Source organism: Phyllobates terribilis, unplaced genomic scaffold (genome assembly GCF_046119375.1).
Source record: "Phyllobates terribilis strain yellow unplaced genomic scaffold, ASM4611937v1 Scaffold_304__1_contigs__length_2301189, whole genome shotgun sequence".
NCBI classification, from domain to species: Eukaryota; Metazoa; Chordata; class Amphibia; order Anura; family Dendrobatidae; genus Phyllobates; species Phyllobates terribilis.
This window is the reverse complement of record NW_027363064.1, coordinates 2,107,332-2,132,827: the sequence shown is the minus strand read 5'-3', so window position 1 is coordinate 2,132,827 and position 25,496 is coordinate 2,107,332. Positions and strand designations below refer to the sequence as shown.

Here is a 25,496-nt window from a genome sequence, read left to right as displayed (position 1 = left end):
ACAAGCAAAATGAACAAAAAACATTGAATTCAATTCTTTCTGATTTTAGAAACTGCATTAAAGAAGGGGTGCACCGGTCCTGGAGATACTGCAATACCAGGTCAATGCGTGGAGTGGACAGAGCAAGCTCTTTTTCCATCTCCCTGTTCTAAAAATCCATTTAATATATGGTCCCCAGATAGGGGACGTATCAGATATTAAACTGATAAGAACAGATACTACACTTGATCTTAGCCAAAAGGCCGAGAAGCGATAACCAGAATTGGTTTCAAACTACGGAGCCACCCAAGGATCCTGAAAAGTCCATTTGTGGAGATGAGCTCCTGGACTCCCGTTAAGAAGACATGTTGTCAACCTCTAGATCCCTTACATGCCTGCACTTTTCGGCTTGCTGCTGCTGCAATCCACGCGTTTTAGATCTGCATAACTCCACCTCTTTAAACACAGCACCTTCACCCCCTGCTGTTCCCACCCGCCTCAACACCGTTGGAAGGGAGGAGAACCAATTAAGGCGGGGGGTGGGGTGGAACGAGCAGCTGTCTACCCTTAGCAGGAGGGCTCCTGATTACATACCTCTCCTGCTGCTGCTGCTGGCTGTCCAGCAGCAGACTGAAGGTGGCTGCTGCTGTGCACAGGTATATAAAGGCTCAGAGCCTATTATGACACGCGCAGCCAGCGTTCCATTGCCACATTCCATCTACTGCAGGCAGGATACCTGGCTGGCTGAATGTCGCTGAGAAGCTCACAGAGACCGCCATAAGCAACAGTTTAACAGAATGCCACAGACTAATCAACCAAACTTTTTGGGTTGGGTTCTCTTTTATAGTCTGCAGGCATTAAATGAAAGAAGTCAGTGTTCCAGCAGAAGGAGACAACGTTTCAGAAAAGGCATTGTAGCAAACCAAAAAAGAAATTTTAAGCGCAGCAGAGTAACCAGCGCACATACCTGTTAGCTCAGGTGAGTTTAAAAGGCTGCTGTTGATAACAAGGGCATTTGCTAAATAGATGGTGTGTGTGCAACAATATACTGAAAGGTCAATTATATTGTGCAGCTTATCTCACCACCTGTAGTTATTTAGGTGAAAGCTCCAAAATGCTTGCCTAATATGTCTGTTTATCCAAAAGGAAGTAAAAAGGGAGAGCTAGAAAGATAGCATTGCATCACATTACATGGCAATGCAATGCACAGTTGCTGAAGTTGAACCAAAATGAGCTTGTAATCTGGCTTCTGCAACTTTGAACATGAAAAATCCAATGAGGAGAAGAAAAGCAAAGCCAAAGAGTCCATCCCAAAATCCGACAAACAAGCAAAATGAACAAAAAACATTGAATTCAATTCTTTCTGATTTTAGAAACTGCATTAAAGAAGGGGTGCACCGGTCCTGGAGATACTGCAATACCAGGTCAATGCGTGGAGTGGACAGAGCAAGCTCTTTTTCCATCTCCCTGTTCTAAAAATCCATTTAATATATGGTCCCCAGATAGGGGACGTATCAGATATTAAACTGATAAGAACAGATACTACACTTGATCTTAGCCAAAAGGCCGAGAAGCGATAACCAGAATTGGTTTCAAACTACGGAGCCACCCAAGGATCCTGAAAAGTCCATTTGTGGAGATGAGCTCCTGGACTCCCGTTAAGAAGACATGTTGTCAACCTCTAGATCCCTTACATGCCTGCACTTTTCGGCTTGCTGCTGCTGCAATCCACGCGTTTTAGATCTGCATAACTCCACCTCTTTAAACACAGCACCTTCACCCCCTGCTGTTCCCACCCGCCTCAACACCGTTGGAAGGGAGGAGAACCAATTAAGGCGGGGGGTGGGGTGGAACGAGCAGCTGTCTACCCTTAGCAGGAGGGCTCCTGATTACATACCTCTCCTGCTGCTGCTGCTGCTGGCTGTCCAGCAGCAGACTGAAGGTGGCTGCTGCTGTGCACAGGTATATAAAGGCTCAGAGCCTATTATGACACGCGCAGCCAGCGTTCCATTGCCACATTCCATCTACTGCAGGCAGGATACCTGGCTGGCTGAATGTCGCTGAGAAGCTCACAGAGACCGCCATAAGCAACAGTTTAACAGAATGCCACAGACTAATCAACCAAACTTTTTGGGTTGGGTTCTCTTTTATAGTCTGCAGGCATTAAATGAAAGAAGTCAGTGTTCCAGCAGAAGGAGACAACGTTGCAGAAAAGGCATTGTAGCAAACCAAAAAAGAAATTTTAAGCGCAGCAGAGTAACCAGCGCACATACCTGTTAGCTCAGGTGAGTTTAAAAGGCTGCTGTTGATAACAAGGGCATTTGCTAAATAGATGGTGTGTGTGCAACAATATACTGAAAGGTCAATTATATTGTGCAGCTTATCTCACCACCTGTAGTTATTTAGGTGAAAGCTCCAAAATGCTTGCCTAATATGTCTGTTTATCCAAAAGGAAGTAAAAAGGGAGAGCTAGAAAGATAGCATTGCATCACATTACATGGCAATGCAATGCACAGTTGCTGAAGTTGAACCAAAATGAGCTTGTAATCTGGCTTCTGCAACTTTGAACATGAAAAATCCAATGAGGAGAAGAAAAGCAAAGCCAAAGAGTCCATCCCAAAATCCGACAAACAAGCAAAATGAACAAAAAACATTGAATTCAATTCTTTCTGATTTTAGAAACTGCATTAAAGAAGGGGTGCACCGGTCCTGGAGATACTGCAATACCAGGTCAATGCGTGGAGTGGACAGAGCAAGCTCTTTTTCCATCTCCCTGTTCTAAAAATCCATTTAATATATGGTCCCCAGATAGGGGACGTATCAGATATTAAACTGATAAGAACAGATACTACACTTGATCTTAGCCAAAAGGCCGAGAAGCGATAACCAGAATTGGTTTCAAACTACGGAGCCACCCAAGGATCCTGAAAAGTCCATTTGTGGAGATGAGCTCCTGGACTCCCGTTAAGAAGACATGTTGTCAACCTCTAGATCCCTTACATGCCTGCACTTTTCGGCTTGCTGCTGCTGCAATCCACGCGTTTTAGATCTGTATAACTCCACCTCTTTAAACACAGCACCTTCACCCCCTGCTGTTCCCACCCGCCTCAACACCGTTGGAAGGGAGGAGAACCAATTAAGGCGGGGGGTGGGGTGGAACGAGCAGCTGTCTACCCTTAGCAGGAGGGCTCCTGATTACATACCTCTCCTGCTGCTGCTGCTGCTGGCTGTCCAGCAGCAGACTGAAGGTGGCTGCTGCTGTGCACAGGTATATAAAGGCTCAGAGCCTATTATGACACGCGCAGCCAGCGTTCCATTGCCACATTCCATCTACTGCAGGCAGGATACCTGGCTGGCTGAATGTCGCTGAGAAGCTCACAGAGACCGCCATAAGCAACAGTTTAACAGAATGCCACAGACTAATCAACCAAACTTTTTGGGTTGGGTTCTCTTTTATAGTCTGCAGGCATTAAATGAAAGAAGTCAGTGTTCCAGCAGAAGGAGACAACGTTTCAGAAAAGGCATTGTAGCAAACCAAAAAAGAAATTTTAAGCGCAGCAGAGTAACCAGCGCACATACCTGTTAGCTCAGGTGAGTTTAAAAGGCTGCTGTTGATAACAAGGGCATTTGCTAAATAGATGGTGTGTGTGCAACAATATACTGAAAGGTCAATTATATTGTGCAGCTTATCTCACCACCTGTAGTTATTTAGGTGAAAGCTCCAAAATGCTTGCCTAATATGTCTGTTTATCCAAAAGGAAGTAAAAAGGGAGAGCTAGAAAGATAGCATTGCATCACATTACATGGCAATGCAATGCACAGTTGCTGAAGTTGAACCAAAATGAGCTTGTAATCTGGCTTCTGCAACTTTGAACATGAAAAATCCAATGAGGAGAAGAAAAGCAAAGCCAAAGAGTCCATCCCAAAATCCGACAAACAAGCAAAATGAACAAAAAACATTGAATTCAATTCTTTCTGATTTTAGAAACTGCATTAAAGAAGGGGTGCACCGGTCCTGGAGATACTGCAATACCAGGTCAATGCGTGGAGTGGACAGAGCAAGCTCTTTTTCCATCTCCCTGTTCTAAAAATCCATTTAATATATGGTCCCCAGATAGGGGACGTATCAGATATTAAACTGATAAGAACAGATACTACACTTGATCTTAGCCAAAAGGCCGAGAAGCGATAACCAGAATTGGTTTCAAACTACGGAGCCACCCAAGGATCCTGAAAAGTCCATTTGTGGAGATGAGCTCCTGGACTCCCGTTAAGAAGACATGTTGTCAACCTCTAGATCCCTTACATGCCTGCACTTTTCGGCTTGCTGCTGCTGCAATCCACGCGTTTTAGATCTGCATAACTCCACCTCTTTAAACACAGCACCTTCACCCCCTGCTGTTCCCACCCGCCTCAACACCGTTGGAAGGTAGGAGAACCAATTAAGGCGGGGGGTGGGGTGGAACGAGCAGCTGTCTACCCTTAGCAGGAGGGCTCCTGATTACATACCTCTCCTGCTGCTGCTGCTGCTGGCTGTCCAGCAGCAGACTGAAGGTGGCTGCTGCTGTGCACAGGTATATAAAGGCTCAGAGCCTATTATGACACGCGCAGCCAGCGTTCCATTGCCACATTCCATCTACTGCAGGCAGGATACCTGGCTGGCTGAATGTCGCTGAGAAGCTCACAGAGACCGCCATAAGCAACAGTTTAACAGAATGCCACAGACTAATCAACCAAACTTTTTGGGTTGGGTTCTCTTTTATAGTCTGCAGGCATTAAATGAAAGAAGTCAGTGTTCCAGCAGAAGGAGACAACGTTTCAGAAAAGGCATTGTAGCAAACCAAAAAAGAAATTTTAAGCGCAGCAGAGTAACCAGCGCACATACCTGTTAGCTCAGGTGAGTTTAAAAGGCTGCTGTTGATAACAAGGGCATTTGCTAAATAGATGGTGTGTGTGCAACAATATACTGAAAGGTCAATTATATTGTGCAGCTTATCTCACCACCTGTAGTTATTTAGGTGAAAGCTCCAAAATGCTTGCCTAATATGTCTGTTTATCCAAAAGGAAGTAAAAAGGGAGAGCTAGAAAGATAGCATTGCATCACATTACATGGCAATGCAATGCACAGTTGCTGAAGTTGAACCAAAATGAGCTTGTAATCTGGCTTCTGCAACTTTGAACATGAAAAATCCAATGAGGAGAAGAAAAGCAAAGCCAAAGAGTCCATCCCAAAATCCGACAAACAAGCAAAATGAACAAAAAACATTGAATTCAATTCTTTCTGATTTTAGAAACTGCATTAAAGAAGGGGTGCACCGGTCCTGGAGATACTGCAATACCAGGTCAATGCGTGGAGTGGACAGAGCAAGCTCTTTTTCCATCTCCCTGTTCTAAAAATCCATTTAATATATGGTCCCCAGATAGGGGACGTATCAGATATTAAACTGATAAGAACAGATACTACACTTGATCTTAGCCAAAAGGCCGAGAAGCGATAACCAGAATTGGTTTCAAACTACGGAGCCACCCAAGGATCCTGAAAAGTCCATTTGTGGAGATGAGCTCCTGGACTCCCGTTAAGAAGACATGTTGTCAACCTCTAGATCCCTTACATGCCTGCACTTTTCGGCTTGCTGCTGCTGCAATCCACGCGTTTTAGATCTGCATAACTCCACCTCTTTAAACACAGCACCTTCACCCCCTGCTGTTCCCACCCGCCTCAACACCGTTGGAAGGGAGGAGAACCAATTAAGGCGGGGGGTGGGGTGGAACGAGCAGCTGTCTACCCTTAGCAGGAGGGCTCCTGATTACATACCTCTCCTGCTGCTGCTGCTGGCTGTCCAGCAGCAGACTGAAGGTGGCTGCTGCTGTGCACAGGTATATAAAGGCTCAGAGCCTATTATGACACGCGCAGCCAGCGTTCCATTGCCACATTCCATCTACTGCAGGCAGGATACCTGGCTGGCTGAATGTCGCTGAGAAGCTCACAGAGACCGCCATAAGCAACAGTTTAACAGAATGCCACAGACTAATCAACCAAACTTTTTGGGTTGGGTTCTCTTTTATAGTCTGCAGGCATTAAATGAAAGAAGTCAGTGTTCCAGCAGAAGGAGACAACGTTTCAGAAAAGGCATTGTAGCAAACCAAAAAAGAAATTTTAAGCGCAGCAGAGTAACCAGCGCACATACCTGTTAGCTCAGGTGAGTTTAAAAGGCTGCTGTTGATAACAAGGGCATTTGCTAAATAGATGGTGTGTGTGCAACAATATACTGAAAGGTCAATTATATTGTGCAGCTTATCTCACCACCTGTAGTTATTTAGGTGAAAGCTCCAAAATGCTTGCCTAATATGTCTGTTTATCCAAAAGGAAGTAAAAAGGGAGAGCTAGAAAGATAGCATTGCATCACATTACATGGCAATGCAATGCACAGTTGCTGAAGTTGAACCAAAATGAGCTTGTAATCTGGCTTCTGCAACTTTGAACATGAAAAATCCAATGAGGAGAAGAAAAGCAAAGCCAAAGAGTCCATCCCAAAATCCGACAAACAAGCAAAATGAACAAAAAACATTGAATTCAATTCTTTCTGATTTTAGAAACTGCATTAAAGAAGGGGTGCACCGGTCCTGGAGATACTGCAATACCAGGTCAATGCGTGGAGTGGACAGAGCAAGCTCTTTTTCCATCTCCCTGTTCTAAAAATCCATTTAATATATGGTCCCCAGATAGGGGACGTATCAGATATTAAACTGATAAGAACAGATACTACACTTGATCTTAGCCAAAAGGCCGAGAAGCGATAACCAGAATTGGTTTCAAACTACGGAGCCACCCAAGGATCCTGAAAAGTCCATTTGTGGAGATGAGCTCCTGGACTCCCGTTAAGAAGACATGTTGTCAACCTCTAGATCCCTTACATGCCTGCACTTTTCGGCTTGCTGCTGCTGCAATCCACGCGTTTTAGATCTGCATAACTCCACCTCTTTAAACACAGCACCTTCACCCCCTGCTGTTCCCACCCGCCTCAACACCGTTGGAAGGGAGGAGAACCAATTAAGGCGGGGGGTGGGGTGGAACGAGCAGCTGTCTACCCTTAGCAGGAGGGCTCCTGATTACATACCTCTCCTGCTGCTGCTGCTGCTGGCTGTCCAGCAGCAGACTGAAGGTGGCTGCTGCTGTGCACAGGTATATAAAGACTCAGAGCCTATTATGACACGCGCAGCCAGCGTTCCATTGCCACATTCCATCTACTGCAGGCAGGATACCTGGCTGGCTGAATGTCGCTGAGAAGCTCACAGAGACCGCCATAAGCAACAGTTTAACAGAATGCCACAGACTAATCAACCAAACTTTTTGGGTTGGGTTCTCTTTTATAGTCTGCAGGCATTAAATGAAAGAAGTCAGTGTTCCAGCAGAAGGAGACAACGTTTCAGAAAAGGCATTGTAGCAAACCAAAAAAGAAATTTTAAGCGCAGCAGAGTAACCAGCGCATATACCTGTTAGCTCAGGTGAGTTTAAAAGGCTGCTGTTGATAACAAGGGCATTTGCTAAATAGATGGTGTGTGTGCAACAATATACTGAAAGGTCAATTATATTGTGCAGCTTATCTCACCACCTGTAGTTATTTAGGTGAAAGCTCCAAAATGCTTGCCTAATATGTCTGTTTATCCAAAAGGAAGTAAAAAGGGAGAGCTAGAAAGATAGCATTGCATCACATTACATGGCAATGCAATGCACAGTTGCTGAAGTTGAACCAAAATGAGCTTGTAATCTGGCTTCTGCAACTTTGAACATGAAAAATCCAATGAGGAGAAGAAAAGCAAAGCCAAAGAGTCCATCCCAAAATCCGACAAACAAGCAAAATGAACAAAAAACATTGAATTCAATTCTTTCTGATTTTAGAAACTGCATTAAAGAAGGGGTGCACCGGTCCTGGAGATACTGCAATACCAGGTCAATGCGTGGAGTGGACAGAGCAAGCTCTTTTTCCATCTCCCTGTTCTAAAAATCCATTTAATATATGGTCCCCAGATAGGGGACGTATCAGATATTAAACTGATAAGAACAGATACTACACTTGATCTTAGCCAAAAGGCCGAGAAGCGATAACCAGAATTGGTTTCAAACTACGGAGCCACCCAAGGATCCTGAAAAGTCCATTTGTGGAGATGAGCTCCTGGACTCCCGTTAAGAAGACATGTTGTCAACCTCTAGATCCCTTACATGCCTGCACTTTTCGGCTTGCTGCTGCTGCAATCCACGCGTTTTAGATCTGCATAACTCCACCTCTTTAAACACAGCACCTTCACCCCCTGCTGTTCCCACCCGCCTCAACACCGTTGGAAGGGAGGAGAACCAATTAAGGCGGGGGGTGGGGTGGAACGAGCAGCTGTCTACCCTTAGCAGGAGGGCTCCTGATTACATACCTCTCCTGCTGCTGCTGCTGCTGGCTGTCCAGCAGCAGACTGAAGGTGGCTGCTGCTGTGCACAGGTATATAAAGGCTCAGAGCCTATTATGACACGCGCAGCCAGCGTTCCATTGCCACATTCCATCTACTGCAGGCAGGATACCTGGCTGGCTGAATGTCGCTGAGAAGCTCACAGAGACCGCCATAAGCAACAGTTTAACAGAATGCCACAGACTAATCAACCAAACTTTTTGGGTTGGGTTCTCTTTTATAGTCTGCAGGCATTAAATGAAAGAAGTCAGTGTTCCAGCAGAAGGAGACAACGTTGCAGAAAAGGCATTGTAGCAAACCAAAAAAGAAATTTTAAGCGCAGCAGAGTAACCAGCGCACATACCTGTTAGCTCAGGTGAGTTTAAAAGGCTGCTGTTGATAACAAGGGCATTTGCTAAATAGATGGTGTGTGTGCAACAATATACTGAAAGGTCAATTATATTGTGCAGCTTATCTCACCACCTGTAGTTATTTAGGTGAAAGCTCCAAAATGCTTGCCTAATATGTCTGTTTATCCAAAAGGAAGTAAAAAGGGAGAGCTAGAAAGATAGCATTGCATCACATTACATGGCAATGCAATGCACAGTTGCTGAAGTTGAACCAAAATGAGCTTGTAATCTGGCTTCTGCAACTTTGAACATGAAAAATCCAATGAGGAGAAGAAAAGCAAAGCCAAAGAGTCCATCCCAAAATCCGACAAACAAGCAAAATGAACAAAAAACATTGAATTCAATTCTTTCTGATTTTAGAAACTGCTTTAAAGAAGGGGTGCACCGGTCCTGGAGATACTGCAATACCAGGTCAATGCGTGGAGTGGACAGAGCAAGCTCTTTTTCCATCTCCCTGTTCTAAAAATCCATTTAATATATGGTCCCCAGATAGGGGACGTATCAGATATTAAACTGATAAGAACAGATACTACACTTGATCTTAGCCAAAAGGCCGAGAAGCGATAACCAGAATTGGTTTCAAACTACGGAGCCACCCAAGGATCCTGAAAAGTCCATTTGTGGAGATGAGCTCCTGGACTCCCGTTAAGAAGACATGTTGTCAACCTCTAGATCCCTTACATGCCTGCACTTTTCGGCTTGCTGCTGCTGCAATCCACGCGTTTTAGATCTGCATAACTCCACCTCTTTAAACACAGCACCTTCACCCCCTGCTGTTCCCACCCGCCTCAACACCGTTGGAAGGTAGGAGAACCAATTAAGGCGGGGGGTGGGGTGGAACGAGCAGCTGTCTACCCTTAGCAGGAGGGCTCCTGATTACATACCTCTCCTGCTGCTGCTGCTGCTGGCTGTCCAGCAGCAGACTGAAGGTGGCTGCTGCTGTGCACAGGTATATAAAGGCTCAGAGCCTATTATGACACGCGCAGCCAGCGTTCCATTGCCACATTCCATCTACTGCAGGCAGGATACCTGGCTGGCTGAATGTCGCTGAGAAGCTCACAGAGACCGCCATAAGCAACAGTTTAACAGAATGCCACAGACTAATCAACCAAACTTTTTGGGTTGGGTTCTCTTTTATAGTCTGCAGGCATTAAATGAAAGAAGTCAGTGTTCCAGCAGAAGGAGACAACGTTTCAGAAAAGGCATTGTAGCAAACCAAAAAAGAAATTTTAAGCGCAGCAGAGTAACCAGCGCACATACCTGTTAGCTCAGGTGAGTTTAAAAGGCTGCTGTTGATAACAAGGGCATTTGCTAAATAGATGGTGTGTGTGCAACAATATACTGAAAGGTCAATTATATTGTGCAGCTTAACTCACCACCTGTAGTTATTTAGGTGAAAGCTCCAAAATGCTTGCCTAATATGTCTGTTTATCCAAAAGGAAGTAAAAAGGGAGAGCTAGAAAGATAGCATTGCATCACATTACATGGCAATGCAATGCACAGTTGCTGAAGTTGAACCAAAATGAGCTTGTAATCTGGCTTCTGCAACTTTGAACATGAAAAATCCAATGAGGAGAAGAAAAGCAAAGCCAAAGAGTCCATCCCAAAATCCGACAAACAAGCAAAATGAACAAAAAACATTGAATTCAATTCTTTCTGATTTTAGAAACTGCATTAAAGAAGGGGTGCACCGGTCCTGGAGATACTGCAATACCAGGTCAATACGTGGAGTGGACAGAGCAAGCTCTTTTTCCAACTCCCTGTTCTAAAAATCCATTTAATATATGGTCCCCAGATAGGGGACGTATCAGATATTAAACTGATAAGAACAGATACTACACTTGATCTTAGCCAAAAGGCCGAGAAGCGATAACCAGAATTGGTTTCAAACTACGGAGCCACCCAAGGATCCTGAAAAGTCCATTTGTGGAGATGAGCTCCTGGACTCCCGTTAAGAAGACATGTTGTCAACCTCTAGATCCCTTACATGCCTGCACTTTTCGGCTTGCTGCTGCTGCAATCCACGCGTTTTAGATCTGCATAACTCCACCTCTTTAAACACAGCACCTTCACCCCCTGCTGTTCCCACCCGCCTCAACACCGTTGGAAGGTAGGAGAACCAATTAAGGCGGGGGGTGGGGTGGAACGAGCAGCTGTCTACCCTTAGCAGGAGGGCTCCTGATTACATACCTCTCCTGCTGCTGCTGCTGCTGGCTGTCCAGCAGCAGACTGAAGGTGGCTGCTGCTGTGCACAGGTATATAAAGGCTCAGAGCTTATTATGACACGCGCAGCCAGCGTTCCATTGCCACATTCCATCTACTGCAGGCAGGATACCTGGCTGGCTGAATGTCGCTGAGAAGCTCACAGAGACCGCCATAAGCAACAGTTTAACAGAATGCCACAGACTAATCAACCAAACTTTTTGGGTTGGGTTCTCTTTTATAGTCTGCAGGCATTAAATGAAAGAAGTCAGTGTTCCAGCAGAAGGAGACAACGTTTCAGAAAAGGCATTGTAGCAAACCAAAAAAGAAATTTTAAGCGCAGCAGAGTAACCAGCGCACATACCTGTTAGCTCAGGTGAGTTTAAAAGGCTGCTGTTGATAACAAGGGCATTTGCTAAATAGATGGTGTGTGTGCAACAATATACTGAAAGGTCAATTATATTGTGCAGCTTATCTCACCACCTGTAGTTATTTAGGTGAAAGCTCCAAAATGCTTGCCTAATATGTCTGTTTATCCAAAAGGAAGTAAAAAGGGAGAGCTAGAAAGATAGCATTGCATCACATTACATGGCAATGCAATGCACAGTTGCTGAAGTTGAACCAAAATGAGCTTGTAATCTGGCTTCTGCAACTTTGAACATGAAAAATCCAATGAGGAGAAGAAAAGCAAAGCCAAAGAGTCCATCCCAAAATCCGACAAACAAGCAAAATGAACAAAAAACATTGAATTCAATTCTTTCTGATTTTAGAAACTGCATTAAAGAAGGGGTGCACCGGTCCTGGAGATACTACAATACCAGGTCAATGCGTGGAGTGGACAGAGCAAGCTCTTTTTCCATCTCCCTGTTCTAAAAATCCATTTAATATATGGTCCCCAGATAGGGGACGTATCAGATATTAAACTGATAAGAACAGATACTACACTTGATCTTAGCCAAAAGGCCGAGAAGCGATAACCAGAATTGGTTTCAAACTACGGAGCCACCCAAGGATCCTGAAAAGTCCATTTGTGGAGATGAGCTCCTGGACTCCCGTTAAGAAGACATGTTGTCAACCTCTAGATCCCTTACATGCCTGCACTTTTCGGCTTGCTGCTGCTGCAATCCACGCGTTTTAGATCTGCATAACTCCACCTCTTTAAACACAGCACCTTCACCCCCTGCTGTTCCCACCCGCCTCAACACCGTTGGAAGGGAGGAGAACCAATTAAGGCGGGGGGTGGGGTGGAACGAGCAGCTGTCTACCCTTAGCAGGAGGGCTCCTGATTACATACCTCTCCTGCTGCTGCTGCTGCTGGCTGTCCAGCAGCAGACTGAAGGTGGCTGCTGCTGTGCACAGGTATATAAAGGCTCAGAGCCTATTATGACACGCGCAGCCAGCGTTCCATTGCCACATTCCATCTACTGCAGGCAGGATACCTGGCTGGCTGAATGTCGCTGAGAAGCTCACAGAGACCGCCATAAGCAACAGTTTAACAGAATGCCACAGACTAATCAACCAAACTTTTTGGGTTGGGTTCTCTTTTATAGTCTGCAGGCATTAAATGAAAGAAGTCAGTGTTCCAGCAGAAGGAGACAACGTTTCAGAAAAGGCATTGTAGCAAACCAAAAAAGAAATTTTAAGCGCAGCAGAGTAACCAGCGCACATACCTGTTAGCTCAGGTGAGTTTAAAAGGCTGCTGTTGATAACAAGGGCATTTGCTAAATAGATGGTGTGTGTGCAACAATATACTGAAAGGTCAATTATATTGTGCAGCTTATCTCACCACCTGTAGTTATTTAGGTGAAAGCTCCAAAATGCTTGCCTAATATGTCTGTTTATCCAAAAGGAAGTAAAAAGGGAGAGCTAGAAAGATAGCATTGCATCACATTACATGGCAATGCAATGCACAGTTGCTGAAGTTGAACCAAAATGAGCTTGTAATCTGGCTTCTGCAACTTTGAACATGAAAAATCCAATGAGGAGAAGAAAAGCAAAGCCAAAGAGTCCATCCCAAAATCCGACAAACAAGCAAAATGAACAAAAAACATTGAATTCAATTCTTTCTGATTTTAGAAACTGCATTAAAGAAGGGGTGCACCGGTCCTGGAGATACTGCAATACCAGGTCAATGCGTGGAGTGGACAGAGCAAGCTCTTTTTCCATCTCCCTGTTCTAAAAATCCATTTAATATATGGTCCCCAGATAGGGGACGTATCAGATATTAAACTGATAAGAACAGATACTACACTTGATCTTAGCCAAAAGGCCGAGAAGCGATAACCAGAATTGGTTTCAAACTACGGAGCCACCCAAGGATCCTGAAAAGTCCATTTGTGGAGATGAGCTCCTGGACTCCCGTTAAGAAGACATGTTGTCAACCTCTAGATCCCTTACATGCCTGCACTTTTCGGCTTGCTGCTGCTGCAATCCACGCGTTTTAGATCTGCATAACTCCACCTCTTTAAACACAGCACCTTCACCCCCTGCTGTTCCCACCCGCCTCAACACCGTTGGAAGGGAGGAGAACCAATTAAGGCGGGGGGTGGGGTGGAACGAGCAGCTGTCTACCCTTAGCAGGAGGGCTCCTGATTACATACCTCTCCTGCTGCTGCTGCTGCTGGCTGTCCAGCAGCAGACTGAAGGTGGCTGCTGCTGTGCACAGGTATATAAAGGCTCAGAGCCTATTATGACACGCGCAGCCAGCGTTCCATTGCCACATTCCATCTACTGCAGGCAGGATACCTGGCTGGCTGAATGTCGCTGAGAAGCTCACAGAGACCGCCATAAGCAACAGTTTAACAGAATGCCACAGACTAATCAACCAAACTTTTTGGGTTGGGTTCTCTTTTATAGTCTGCAGGCATTAAATGAAAGAAGTCAGTGTTCCAGCAGAGGGAGACAACGTTTCAGAAAAGGCATTGTAGCAAACCAAAAAAGAAATTTTAAGCGCAGCAGAGTAACCAGCGCACATACCTGTTAGCTCAGGTGAGTTTAAAAGGCTGCTGTTGATAACAAGGGCATTTGCTAAATAGATGGTGTGTGTGCAACAATATACTGAAAGGTCAATTATATTGTGCAGCTTATCTCACCACCTGTAGTTATTTAGGTGAAAGCTCCAAAATGCTTGCCTAATATGTCTGTTTATCCAAAAGGAAGTAAAAAGGGAGAGCTAGAAAGATAGCATTGCATCACATTACATGGCAATGCAATGCACAGTTGCTGAAGTTGAACCAAAATGAGCTTGTAACCTGGCTTCTGCAACTTTGAACATGAAAAATCCAATGAGGAGAAGAAAAGCAAAGCCAAAGAGTCCATCCCAAAATCCGACAAACAAGCAAAATGAACAAAAAACATTGAATTCAATTCTTTCTGATTTTAGAAACTGCATTAAAGAAGGGGTGCACCGGTCCTGGAGATACTGCAATACCAGGTCAATGCATGGAGTGGACAGAGCAAGCTCTTTTTCCATCTCCCTGTTCTAAAAATCCATTTAATATATGGTCCCCAGATAGGGGACGTATCAGATATTAAACTGATAAGAACAGATACTACACTTGATCTTAGCCAAAAGGCCGAGAAGCGATAACCAGAATTGGTTTCAAACTACGGAGCCACCCAAGGATCCTGAAAAGTCCATTTGTGGAGATGAGCTCCTGGACTCCCGTTAAGAAGACATGTTGTCAACCTCTAGATCCCTTACATGCCTGCACTTTTCGGCTTGCTGCTGCTGCAATCCACGCGTTTTAGATCTGCATAACTCCACCTCTTTAAACACAGCACCTTCACCCCCTGCTGTTCCCACCCGCCTCAACACCGTTGGAAGGGAGGAGAACCAATTAAGGCGGGGGGTGGGGTGGAACGAGCAGCTGTCTACCCTTAGCAGGAGGGCTCCTGATTACATACCTCTCCTGCTGCTGCTGCTGCTGGCTGTCCAGCAGCAGACTGAAGGTGGCTGCTGCTGTGCACAGGTATATAAAGGCTCAGAGCCTATTATGACACGCGCAGCCAGCGTTCCATTGCCACATTCCATCTACTGCAGGCAGGATACCTGGCTGGCTGAATGTCGCTGAGAAGCTCACAGAGACCGCCATAAGCAACAGTTTAACAGAATGCCACAGACTAATCAACCAAACTTTTTGGGTTGGGTTCTCTTTTATAGTCTGCAGGCATTAAATGAAAGAAGTCAGTGTTCCAGCAGAAGGAGACAACGTTTCAGAAAAGGCATTGTAGCAAACCAAAAAAGAAATTTTAAGCGCAGCAGAGTAACCAGCGCACATACCTGTTAGCTCAGGTGAGTTTAAAAGGCTGCTGTTGATAACAAGGGCATTTGCTAAATAGATGGTGTGTGTGCAACAATATACTGAAAGGTCAATTATATTGTGCAGCTTATCTCACCACCTGTAGTTATTTAGGTGAAAGCTCCAAAATGCTTGCCTAATATGTCTGTTTATCCAAAAGGAAGTAAAAAGGGAGAGCTAGAAAGATAGCATTGCATCACATTACATGGCAATGCAATGCACAGTTGCTGAAGTTGAACCAAAATGAGCTTGTAATCTGGCTTCTGCAACTTTGAACATGAAAAATCCAATGAGGAGAAGAAAAGCAAAGCCAAAGAGTCCATCCCAAAATCCGACAAACAAGCAAAATGAACAAAAAACATTGAATTCAATTCTTTCTGATTTTAGAAACTGCATTAAAGAAGGGGTGCACCGGTCCTGGAGATACTGCAATACCAGGTCAATGCGTGGAGTGGACAGAGCAAGCTCTTTTTCCATCTCCCTGTTCTAAAAATCCATTTAATATATGGTCCCCAGATAGGGGACGTATCAGATATTAAACTGATAAGAACAGATACTACACTTGATCTTAGCCAAAAGGCCGAGAAGCGATAACCAGAATTGGTTTCAAACTACGGAGCCACCCAAGGATCCTGAAAAGTCCATTTGTGGAGATGAGCTCCTGGACTCCCGTTAAGAAGACATGTTGTCAACCTCTAGATCCCTTACATGCCTGCACTTTTCGGCTTGCTGCTGCTGCAATCCACGCGTTTTAGATCTGCATAACTCCACCTCTTTAAACACAGCACCTTCACCCCCTGCTGTTCCCACCCGCCTCAACACCGTTGGAAGGTAGGAGAACCAATTAAGGCGGGGGGTGGGGTGGAACGAGCAGCTGTCTACCCTTAGCAGGAGGGCTCCTGATTACATACCTCTCCTGCTGCTGCTGCTGCTGGCTGTCCAGCAGCAGACTGAAGGTGGCTGCTGCTGTGCACAGGTATATAAAGGCTCAGAGCCTATTATGACACGCGCAGCCAGCGTTCCATTGCCACATTCCATCTACTGCAGGCAGGATACCTGGCTGGCTGAATGTCGCTGAGAAGCTCACAGAGACCGCCATAAGCAACAGTTTAACAGAATGCCACAGACTAATCAACCAAACTTTTTGGGTTGGGTTCTCTTTTATAGTCTGCAGGCATTAAATGAAAGAAGTCAGTGTTCCAGCAGAAGGAGACAACGTTTCAGAAAAGGCATTGTAGCAAACCAAAAAAGAAATTTTAAGCGCAGCAGAGTAACCAGCGCACATACCTGTTAGCTCAGGTGAGTTTAAAAGGCTGCTGTTGATAACAAGGGCATTTGCTAAATAGATGGTGTGTGTGCAACAATATACTGAAAGGTCAATTATATTGTGCAGCTTATCTCACCACCTGTAGTTATTTAGGTGAAAGCTCCAAAATGCTTGCCTAATATGTCTGTTTATCCAAAAGGAAGTAAAAAGGGAGAGCTAGAAAGATAGCATTGCATCACATTACATGGCAATGCAATGCACAGTTGCTGAAGTTGAACCAAAATGAGCTTGTAATCTGGCTTCTGCAACTTTGAACATGAAAAATCCAATGAGGAGAAGAAAAGCAAAGCCAAAGAGTCCATCCCAAAATCCGACAAACAAGCAAAATGAACAAAAAACATTGAATTCAATTCTTTCTGATTTTAGAAACTGCATTAAAGAAGGGGTGCACCGGTCCTGGAGATACTGCAATACCAGGTCAATGCGTGGAGTGGACAGAGCAAGCTCTTTTTCCATCTCCCTGTTCTAAAAATCCATTTAATATATGGTCCCCAGATAGGGGACGTATCAGATATTAAACTGATAAGAACAGATTTTTTGATTGAAGCTGCATCCAAGGCACTGAAAAATGTGACCGAAGTCACACCAAAACAGCGCACGATGCGAGGATTCATGTGGACCCTTCCCGGAGGAGAGGGTCCCCAATAAACCATCCCCATCCCTCCGAGCCAGAAGGCCACAGCGAGGGTCAGGGATCTCCGATGCTCTCCCTAGCCGAAGCCGGAGAAGAGCCGTTTTTGTGCTCCCAGCTTCCATCTAGGCTGCCACCCTAGTGGAGCTGGAGCCTGTGTTGGTTTCTGAGCCCAAAGCTGACCGGACCTCCGACCGGGTTTATAAAAATTCCCCTTCCTAGCCCGGAGGCCAGGAATAGGGGGGGTTGCTCAGAAAGTATGATTGGCAAAGGTGCGGCGTGCTACGAAGCCAAGTCTTTCTGGGGTTCCCAGTCCCAGTAAGCTTGGACTCCCACCAGGGCGCCTACTCCTGGGGCACATTGCTCCAAAGCCCTCACACTTACCCAGCTTAGTGACTTCGATCCTGGAGGGCCATGTTTTCCATCAGATAACTCTATGAGCCACCTGGCGTACTAACAAGTGCACCAAACCAGTGTGTAATATGCATCAATTTACTAGGGCAGCCCAAGGACAAAACTGCCTTTTCAAAAGATACTACACTTGATCTTAGCCAAAAGGCCGAGATGCGATAACCAGAATTGGTTTCAAACTACGGAGCCACCCAAGGATCCTGAAAAGTCCATTTGTGGAGATGAGCTCCTGGACTCCCGTTAAGAAGACATGTTGTCAACCTCTAGATCCCTTACATGCCTGCACTTTTCGGCTTGCTGCTGCTGCAATCCACGCGTTTTAGATCTGCATAACTCCACCTCTTTAAACACAGCACCTTCACCCCCTGCTGTTCCCACCCGCCTCAACACCGTTGGAAGGGAGGAGAACCAATTAAGGCGGGGGGTGGGGTGGAACGAGCAGCTGTCTACCCTTAGCAGGAGGGCTCCTGATTACATACCTCTCCTGCTGCTGCTGCTGCTGGCTGTCCAGCAGCAGACTGAAGGTGGCTGCTGCTGTGCACAGGTATATAAAGGCTCAGAGCCTATTATGACACGCGCAGCCAGCGTTCCATTGCCACATTCCATCTACTGCAGGCAGGATACCTGGCTGGCTGAATGTCGCTGAGAAGCTCACAGAGACCGCCATAAGCAACAGTTTAACAGAATGCCACAGACTAATCAACCAAACTTTTTGGGTTGGGTTCTCTTTTATAGTCTGCAGGCATTAAATGAAAGAAGTCAGTGTTCCAGCAGAAGGAGACAACGTTTCAGAAAAGGCATTGTAGCAAACCAAAAAAGAAATTTTAAGCGCAGCAGAGTAACCAGCGCACATACCTGTTAGCTCAGGTGAGTTTAAAAGGCTGCTGTTGATAACAAGGGCATTTGCTAAATAGATGGTGTGTGTGCAACAATATACTGAAAGGTCAATTATATTGTGCAGCTTATCTCACCACCTGTAGTTATTTAGGTGAAAGCTCCAAAATGCTTGCCTAATATGTCTGTTTATCCAAAAGGAAGTAAAAAGGGAGAGCTAGAAAGATAGCATTGCATCACATTACATGGCAATGCAATGCACAGTTGCTGAAGTTGAACCAAAATGAGCTTGTAATCTGGCTTCTGCAACTTTGAACATGAAAAATCCAATGAGGAGAAGAAAAGCAAAGCCAAAGAGTCCATCCCAAAATCCGACAAACAAGCAAAATGAACAAAAAACATTGAATTCAATTCTTTCTGATTTTAGAAACTGCATTAAAGAAGGGGTGCACCGGTCCTGGAGATACTGCAATACCAGGTCAATGCGTGGAGTGGACAGAGCAAGCTCTTTTTCCATCTCCCTGTTCTAAAAATCCATTTAATATATGGTCCCCAGATAGGGGACGTATCAGATATTAAACTGATAAGAACAGATTTTTTTTTTTTTTTTTTTTTTTTTTTTTTTTCCACTCAGATTACAAGTCCCATATTTACCATTTCATGCTTTGCAATGATTTCCAAATGGTATTAGGTTGTTATCCATCATTGTGGGTCATATATCCATTTTTCCAATCTTATTTTATATATATACGTTTATATTATCACAATACAGTTATTCCATATTCTTTACATCACAACATTACAATCTTTACCATTACGATTTAAGGCAACATTCCTCTCTTCAGGCCATATGCTGCCAAGGCATTCAAAAGCCTTCCATCCAGAAACCGACCATCCCAAGCTTCTTCTACCTCTTTAGCCAACGACTGAGGTATTCTGTAAGTTGAAAAAAAACGATGCATATCGCTATAAATGTTATTCCACACTTTGCGCCTTAGACTAGCCTGACTCCCCCCTTCACAACTCTTTAGCATTTTCAACACTTCTTGTCTCTCCTCCATCTCCCTCATATTTTTTTCTGAAACATCCTTTGCTTTACTAGAGTCCTTCCCAGATGACAAAACTCCTTCAATTTCTTCTCTGGCTTCACATGTGACATCCTCTCTTTCTTCTTCACTAGTTTCTTCACCCTCCTCCTCCTCTTCCATATTACTTACAGCACCTTCCTTTTCATCCTGACTGGAGGACTCACTTTCCTCCTGATCTTCTGACTCCCTATCCACCTCCACTTCTTCTTCCAAGCTAGTATTTTCAATCTCAACGTCTGTGATATCACTCTCAGTATCTTCTTCCATATGATCACCTTCTTTTCTTATATCTCTTATTTGTTCCTCCTTCTTTTGAGATATGTTCTCTTCCGTTTCATCATGGGGGGCAGCTTCAGACTCTTCTTCTTTTCCATCTTCCTTGTCAACTGACTTCTCCTCCCTTTTATTGACGGGACAGCAATCATATAAATGACCACTGCCACCACATAGATTACATTTCTTACTTTTTTCACAATTCTCTGCCTTATGTCCCACTTCTTCACACTTGGCACACCACTGTAATGTACAGGAATCCTTTTCATGGCCATACTGTTTACAACGCCTACAAAACTTCGGCATACCTGTAAAGAACATATCTCCATTAACTGTCCCGATTTTGAATCTACTTGGTGGGAGTACCACAACACCATCCGAACTTTCCTTGAACTTGACCAGGAACCTCCACCTCGTGGTCCAAAAACCATATCGGTTAAACATTTTGCCAGCAGAACTCACTTTCTCACAGTACCGGGATAAAAAGGTCATGATCTCTTCTTCCAATATGAAAGGACTATACATCCTTATTACTATTAGCCTTTCCTTCCTAGGAAAATGCGACACAAAAAAAACACCTTCAAGTATCGAATCTTCCTTCACTAGATCCATTCTCTTCCAAAAGTCAGAAAAGATATCTTCTGAACAAAAAATAACATCATATATCCCTCTCTTCGGGAACTCCAACATAGACAAAACTTGTTCCATTTGAACTTCCAATAGTCCAAACAAAATCTTCTCTACCAAAAAAAACAAGCCAGACTTCTTCTTCTCTGGATCCAAAAAAATAAACCGCACTGCATTCTTCAATCTTGCAAAAACTGGGACCTCTTCACAGGTCAGCATATTTGGGCTTCTCCCGTCCATATCTTCACACCAAAGGTGGCAAAAATCCTCCTCGCCTACTTAAAAAAAGCAGGCAGGCTGATCGCCCCTCGTTGCCCCGGGACTAATCCGGCTCCCCAAAAGCAGCAAGGGGGTGAAGCCGCACTGCTACATGCAGCGATCCCCCGAGGCCAAGGAGCCGGGTACCCAAGGCACCTCTCAGCCAAGACCAAGGCAGCAACCGGTAGATCACTGCACTTGATCTTAGCCAAAAGGCCGAGAAGCGATAACCAGAATTGGTTTCAAACTACGGAGCCACCCAAGGATCCTGAAAAGTCCATTTGTGGAGATGAGCTCCTGGACTCCCGTTAAGAAGACATGTTGTCAACCTCTAGATCCCTTACATGCCTGCACTTTTCGGCTTGCTGCTGCTGCAATCCACGCGTTTTAGATCTGCATAACTCCACCTCTTTAAACACAGCACCTTCACCCCCTGCTGTTCCCACCCGCCTCAACACCGTTGGAAGGGAGGAGAACCAATTAAGGCGGGGGGTGGGGTGAAACGAGCAGCTGTCTACCCTTAGCAGGAGGGCTCCTGATTACATACCTCTCCTGCTGCTGCTGCTGCTGGCTGTCCAGCAGCAGACTGAAGGTGGCTGCTGCTGTGCACAGGTATATAAAGGCTCAGAGCCTATTATGACACGCACAGCCAGCGTTCCATTGCCACATTCCATCTACTGCAGGCAGGATACCTGGCTGGCTGAATGTCGCTGAGAAGCTCACAGAGACCGCCATAAGCAACAGTTTAACAGAATGCCACAGACTAATCAACCAAACTTTTTGGGTTGGGTTCTCTTTTATAGTCTGCAGGCATTAAATGAAAGAAGTCAGTGTTCCAGCAGAAGGAGACAACGTTTCAGAAAAGGCATTGTAGCAAACCAAAAAAGAAATTTTAAGCGCAGCAGAGTAACCAGCGCACATACCTGTTAGCTCAGGTGAGTTTAAAAGGCTGCTGTTGATAACAAGGGCATTTGCTAAATAGATGGTGTGTGTGCAACAATATACTGAAAGGTCAATTATATTGTGCAGCTTATCTCACCACCTGTAGTTATTTAGGTGAAAGCTCCAAAATGCTTGCCTAATATGTCTGTTTATCCAAAAGGAAGTAAAAAGGGAGAGCTAGAAAGATAGCATTGCATCACATTACATGGCAATGCAATGCACAGTTGCTGAAGTTGAACCAAAATGAGCTTGTAATCTGGCTTCTGCAACTTTGAACATGAAAAATCCAATGAGGAGAAGAAAAGCAAAGCCAAAGAGTCCATCCCAAAATCCGACAAACAAGCAAAATGAACAAAAAACATTGAATTCAATTCTTTCTGATTTTAGAAACTGCATTAAAGAAGGGGTGCACCGGTCCTGGAGATACTGCAATACCAGGTCAATGCGTGGAGCGGACAGAGCAAGCTCTTTTTCCATCTCCCTGTTCTAAAAATCCATTTAATATATGGTCCCCAGATAGGGGACGTATCAGATATTAAACTGATAAGAACAGATACTACACTTGATCTTAGCCAAAAGGCCGAGAAGCGATAACCAGAATTGGTTTCAAACTACGGAGCCACCCAAGGATCCTGAAAAGTCCATTTGTGGAGATGAGCTCCTGGACTCCCGTTAAGAAGACATGTTGTCAACCTCTAGATCCCTTACATGCCTGCACTTTTCGGCTTGCTGCTGCTGCAATCCACGCGTTTTAGATCTGCATAACTCCACCTCTTTAAACACAGCACCTTCACCCCCTGCTGTTCCCACCCGCCTCAACACCGTTGGAAGGGAGGAGAACCAATAAAGGCGGGGGGTGGGGTGGAACGAGCAGCTGTCTACCCTTAGCAGGAGGGCTCCTGATTACATACCTCTCCTGCTGCTACTGCTGCTGGCTGTCCAGCAGCAGACTGAAGGTGGCTGCTGCTGTGCACAGGTATATAAAGGCTCAGAGCCTATTATGACACGCGCAGCCAGCGTTCCATTGCCACATTCCATCTACTGCAGGCAGGATACCTGGCTGGCTGAATGTCGCTGAGAAGCTCACAGAGACCGCCATAAGCAACAGTTTAACAGAATGCCACAGACTAATCAACCAAACTTTTTGGGTTGGGTTCTCTTTTATAGTCTGCAGGCATTAAATGAAAGAAGTCAGTGTTCCAGCAGAAGGAGACAACGTTTCAGAAAAGGCATTGTAGCAAACCAAAAAAGAAATTTTAAGCGCAGCAGAGTAACCAGCACACATACCTGTTAGCTCAGGTGAGTTTAAAAGGCTGCTGTTGATAACAAGGGCATTTGCTAAATAGATGGTGTGTGTGCAACAATATACTGAAAGGTCAATTATATTGTGCAGCTTATCTCACCACCTGTAGTTATTTAGGTGAAAGCTCCAAAATGCTTGCCTAATATGTCTGTTTATCCAAAAGGAAGTAAAAAGGGAGAGCTAGAAAGATAGCATTGCATCACATTACATGGCAATGCAATGCACAGTTGCTGAAGTTGAACCAAAATGAGCTTGTAATCTGGCTTCTGCAACTTTGAACATTTAAAATCCAATGAGGAGAAGAAAAGCAAAGCCAAAGAGTCCATCCCAAAATCCGACAAACAAGCAAAATGAACAAAAAACATTGAATTCAATTCTTTCTGATTTTAGAAACTGCATTAAAGAAGGGGTGCACCGGTCCTGGAGTTACTGCAATACCAGGTCAATGCGTGGAGTGGACAGAGCAAGCTCTTTTTCCATCTCCCTGTTCTAAAAATCCATTTAATATATGGTCCCCAGATAGGGGACGTATCAGATATTAAACTGATAAGAACAGATTTTTTTTTTTTTTTTTTTCTTTTTTTTTTCCAAACACTCAGAAATTAAGTTTTATAATCTTAAATCGTATATCACCAAACTCAAGATTTTAGTTCCATCATCGTGTTTAGATATTATATTTATATTTTTTCATTTGAATTAATATATATAAAGTTAAACATAACAATTCCTTTGCAGTTTCAACAGTTTCCAAACAAATCACCACTGACATTACTTCACCCGGTTTCCCAAACTAAATATCCCCTTTTTCTCTTTTACTTTCCTCCCAACAAAACCCCTTAACTTCTTTTCTTCCTCCTCATGCTCTAACCGCATCTGTTCCCTATCATACTCTTCCTCATCATCTCTGAAAGTCACCACCTTCTCCAACACTTTACCCTTTTCCTCTTTTACTTCTTTCTTTTCACCAGATACTTTCCTTGATCCACAATTTTCCTGTACCGTTACCTTTTTCTTCAATTTCACCTTTAAACTTTCAACTTCTTTTCCCTGCTTATTCTCCTCTATAATTATGGCATCAACTTCCTTCTTCATTTTATCACCAATATCTTCCTTTTGTCCTCCAAAGTTCTTTTCAAAAGTTCCTTTGCTGCTTTCCATGTAACAATACCCAGAACTCCCGTTTACCATAATCCTCCCATTATGCAAATTTTCTTCTCCTGTTGTCCACACCAAAAAACGTCTCTTTCCGTTCCAAATACCAACTTTGTTCCTGTATAATTTCTGAAACTTTACCATCTTACATTTAGATTCCAAAAAAACCATTATCTCCTCTATTTCCACAAACGGATTGTCCATGTAAATTATCACACTCTTCGGTTTCCCCATGAATGATCCACTTACTCCAATTTTCCCAGAATCCTCTTCACTCCAGCCTTTGAAAAAATGAATGCACTTTTCCTCAGAAACTAGAGTCACATCACAAACTTTACCTTGCTTTATTTCTTGCATACAGTAGATATCCTTCTCCAAAACTTCATATTTCCTCAAAATTTCCAGAATCCATTTTTCTTCCAAAAAAGTTTCTTCCGTCTCCCGTTTCACAAAAAAACGTAAGCATCTCTTCTTTTTCCAAAACTCCATCTCAACGATCCGTTTTCCTTCCGTTTTTTCCTTTTAATCCTCCAAATGTTGCCACCACAGCTATGTGTGGCGACAGTTGCCCCCCACAGCTATGTGTGGTGACAAGGTGATCGCCTCTCGTTGCCCAGGGACTAATCCGACTCCCTAATAGCAGCAGGGGGGTTTAGCTCCACCGATAAGTGTAGCGATCCCCCCAGGCCAAGAAGCCGGGTACCCCAAGCGCCTCCCAGCCAAGACCAAGGCAGAAACCGCTAGATCACTGCACTTGATCTTAGCCAAAAGGCCGAGAAGCGATAACCAGAATTGGTTTCAAACTACGGAGCCACCCAAGGATCCTGAAAAGTCCATTTGTGGAGATGAGCTCCTGGACTCCCGTTAAGAAGACATGTTGTCAACCTCTAGATCCCTTACATGCCTGCACTTTTCGGCTTGCTGCTGCTGCAATCCACGCGTTTTAGATCTGCATAACTCCACCTCTTTAAACACAGCACCTTCACCCCCTGCTGTTCCCACCCGCCTCAACACCGTTGGAAGGGAGGAGAACCAATTAAGGCGGGGGGTGGGGTGGAACGAGCAGCTGTCTACCCTTAGCAGGAGGGCTCCTGATTACATACCTCTCCTGCTGCTGCTGCTGCTGGCTGTCCAGCAGCAGACTGAAGGTGGCTGCTGCTGTGCACAGGTATATAAAGGCTCAGAGCCTATTATGACACGCGCAGCCAGCGTTCCATTGCCACATTCCATCTACTGCAGGCAGGATACCTGGCTGGCTGAATGTCACTGAGAAGCTCACAGAGACCGCCATAAGCAACAGTTTAACAGAATGCCACAGACTA

At 44.6% G+C, this 25,496-nt stretch overlaps 16 non-coding genes and 2 pseudogenes across 16 annotated transcripts; all 18 read right to left on the bottom strand.

Annotated features, from left to right (window-relative positions):
• Positions 1–63: 63 nt before the first annotated feature.
• Positions 64–254, bottom strand: LOC141220949 (U2 spliceosomal RNA). The gene has a single exon (XR_012289066.1). It is a non-coding gene; the product is annotated as a U2 spliceosomal RNA (small nuclear RNA).
• Positions 255–1,366: 1,112 nt separating this feature from the next.
• Positions 1,367–1,557, bottom strand: LOC141220948 (U2 spliceosomal RNA). Its single transcript, XR_012289065.1, has one exon. It is a non-coding gene; the product is annotated as a U2 spliceosomal RNA (small nuclear RNA).
• A 1,115-nt stretch (positions 1,558–2,672) lies between these two features.
• On the bottom strand, positions 2,673–2,863 carry LOC141220947 (U2 spliceosomal RNA). Its single transcript, XR_012289064.1, has one exon. It is a non-coding gene; the product is annotated as a U2 spliceosomal RNA (small nuclear RNA).
• Positions 2,864–3,978: 1,115 nt separating this feature from the next.
• Positions 3,979–4,169, bottom strand: LOC141220946 (U2 spliceosomal RNA). The gene has a single exon (XR_012289063.1). It is a non-coding gene; the product is annotated as a U2 spliceosomal RNA (small nuclear RNA).
• Positions 4,170–5,284: 1,115 nt separating this feature from the next.
• LOC141220945 (U2 spliceosomal RNA) lies at positions 5,285–5,475 on the bottom strand. Its single transcript, XR_012289062.1, has one exon. It is a non-coding gene; the product is annotated as a U2 spliceosomal RNA (small nuclear RNA).
• A 1,112-nt stretch (positions 5,476–6,587) lies between these two features.
• On the bottom strand, positions 6,588–6,778 carry LOC141220944 (U2 spliceosomal RNA). The gene has a single exon (XR_012289061.1). It is a non-coding gene; the product is annotated as a U2 spliceosomal RNA (small nuclear RNA).
• Positions 6,779–7,893: 1,115 nt separating this feature from the next.
• Positions 7,894–8,084, bottom strand: LOC141220942 (U2 spliceosomal RNA). Its single transcript, XR_012289059.1, has one exon. It is a non-coding gene; the product is annotated as a U2 spliceosomal RNA (small nuclear RNA).
• Positions 8,085–9,199: 1,115 nt separating this feature from the next.
• On the bottom strand, positions 9,200–9,390 carry LOC141220941 (U2 spliceosomal RNA). Its single transcript, XR_012289058.1, has one exon. It is a non-coding gene; the product is annotated as a U2 spliceosomal RNA (small nuclear RNA).
• A 1,115-nt stretch (positions 9,391–10,505) lies between these two features.
• LOC141220855 (U2 spliceosomal RNA) lies at positions 10,506–10,696 on the bottom strand. Its single transcript, XR_012288986.1, has one exon. It is a non-coding gene; the product is annotated as a U2 spliceosomal RNA (small nuclear RNA).
• A 1,115-nt stretch (positions 10,697–11,811) lies between these two features.
• On the bottom strand, positions 11,812–12,002 carry LOC141220873 (U2 spliceosomal RNA). Its single transcript, XR_012289002.1, has one exon. It is a non-coding gene; the product is annotated as a U2 spliceosomal RNA (small nuclear RNA).
• Positions 12,003–13,117: 1,115 nt separating this feature from the next.
• On the bottom strand, positions 13,118–13,308 carry LOC141220940 (U2 spliceosomal RNA). The gene has a single exon (XR_012289057.1). It is a non-coding gene; the product is annotated as a U2 spliceosomal RNA (small nuclear RNA).
• A 1,115-nt stretch (positions 13,309–14,423) lies between these two features.
• LOC141220858 (U2 spliceosomal RNA) lies at positions 14,424–14,614 on the bottom strand. Its single transcript, XR_012288989.1, has one exon. It is a non-coding gene; the product is annotated as a U2 spliceosomal RNA (small nuclear RNA).
• Positions 14,615–15,729: 1,115 nt separating this feature from the next.
• Positions 15,730–15,920, bottom strand: LOC141220939 (U2 spliceosomal RNA). The gene has a single exon (XR_012289056.1). It is a non-coding gene; the product is annotated as a U2 spliceosomal RNA (small nuclear RNA).
• Positions 15,921–17,035: 1,115 nt separating this feature from the next.
• On the bottom strand, positions 17,036–17,217 carry LOC141220890 (U2 spliceosomal RNA). Its single transcript, XR_012289019.1, has one exon. It is a non-coding gene; the product is annotated as a U2 spliceosomal RNA (small nuclear RNA).
• A 524-nt stretch (positions 17,218–17,741) lies between these two features.
• Positions 17,742–17,857, bottom strand: LOC141220926 (U2 spliceosomal RNA; annotated as a pseudogene).
• A 1,115-nt stretch (positions 17,858–18,972) lies between these two features.
• Positions 18,973–19,167, bottom strand: LOC141220916 (U2 spliceosomal RNA). Its single transcript, XR_012289041.1, has one exon. It is a non-coding gene; the product is annotated as a U2 spliceosomal RNA (small nuclear RNA).
• Positions 19,168–22,120: 2,953 nt separating this feature from the next.
• On the bottom strand, positions 22,121–22,311 carry LOC141220867 (U2 spliceosomal RNA). Its single transcript, XR_012288996.1, has one exon. It is a non-coding gene; the product is annotated as a U2 spliceosomal RNA (small nuclear RNA).
• A 1,115-nt stretch (positions 22,312–23,426) lies between these two features.
• LOC141220914 (U2 spliceosomal RNA) lies at positions 23,427–23,628 on the bottom strand (annotated as a pseudogene).
• Positions 23,629–25,496: the final 1,868 nt, after the last annotated feature.